Here is a 1,349-nt window from a genome sequence, read left to right as displayed (position 1 = left end):
CTAATTGCCTTTCACCACAGCCACCATGTCAATCCATCTCGTTGAGGGCCTTCCCCTCTTTTGTCAACCCTCCACCATACCAAGCATGACACCCTTCTCCAGAGAATGGCTGCGACAATGGGCTCAAGTATAGCAAGGATCATGGAGCTGGCGTGGGATTGAGCGTTGTTTCGTTCTGCTGTGCGTGGGGTCGCTATGAGTCGGAAATGACTCAACAGCACCTAACAACAACAACTGCCCTTTCAGTGGCACTTCCAGACAAAGACAGACTAGGAAGAAAGATCTGGTGGTTTACATGTGAAAATAGCCAATGAAAACTCTGTGGGTCATAACAGGATGGGACAATATTTTGTTCTGTTGTACATAAGGTCTCCATGAATCAGAATGACTCAAGGACAATTAACAACAATGAAAATATCTGTTGAACCCAAGACAGCCTTTCTAGAGGCTTCGTGCTTCCCTACTGTGCCATTGTGAAGAGAGGGCAGCACTGGAAAATCCTATGCATCACAATGGTCCATTCCACAACTCATTATGAGGATGGCTCAGGACCAGACAACTTTTTGTTCCTTTATGCTTGTGGTCACATGAGTCTCCATGACAGCTAACAACAGCCCCTACTGTTCACTAGTGTGCCACAAAGACTCTCCCACAGCCTTCTACACAATCCCCTCCTGCAATGTGTTGGCTATATTATTTAAGGTGTTGAATTCTGATAGAGAAAATAAGAAAAACAAAGATGAATAAAATAAACAAAGTCCAGAAGCAAATAGTTTGTGAGACACAGACAGAATTCATTAGCTGCGTTAAGTATCTATAAATAACTAAGAAACTTATGGACACATTTTAGCATAGATAAAGGAAGTAGAGCATGTATGTGCTGAACAAAGAAAAGGATTTAAACACCAGCAGGCACCAAGTACTCATGACTCACTAAATATACAAGAGGTACCTGAGGTTCCTAACAGGCCTAATATATTCAGTATGCATGAGGCACTCAATATGCATGAGGTCTTAAATCAGCCACCCATTGGTGACACCCATTCTGGCCCCTCAGGTCCTCTGCCAGGTGAAATCCATGGCTGTTCATCAGGCTAACTGGCAAGTTACAACAGTGCCCAGGCATAATTGCTCTTGCATGTCTTCCATCGAGCAAGTTCATTGGGATGACCCCAGGCAACTTTTTTCTACCAAGCCCCCTTGTTCAACCTCAACTCTGATCCTAAGCCCCCCATCAGCAGGGAAGGCTGATATAGCAGTGAGAGGTGGGACAAGTGCTCGGGAATTCCCATTCTTCTCAATGTTATCCATAATTGGTCATGATCCACACAATCAAATGCCTTTGCATA

The sequence above is a fragment of the Orycteropus afer genome, unplaced genomic scaffold, assembly GCF_000298275.1.
Source record: "Orycteropus afer afer isolate SDZICR_OR568_19922 unplaced genomic scaffold, OryAfe1.0 scaffold00262, whole genome shotgun sequence".
NCBI classification, from domain to species: domain Eukaryota; kingdom Metazoa; phylum Chordata; class Mammalia; order Tubulidentata; family Orycteropodidae; genus Orycteropus; species Orycteropus afer.
This window is presented reverse-complemented; position numbering follows the sequence as displayed.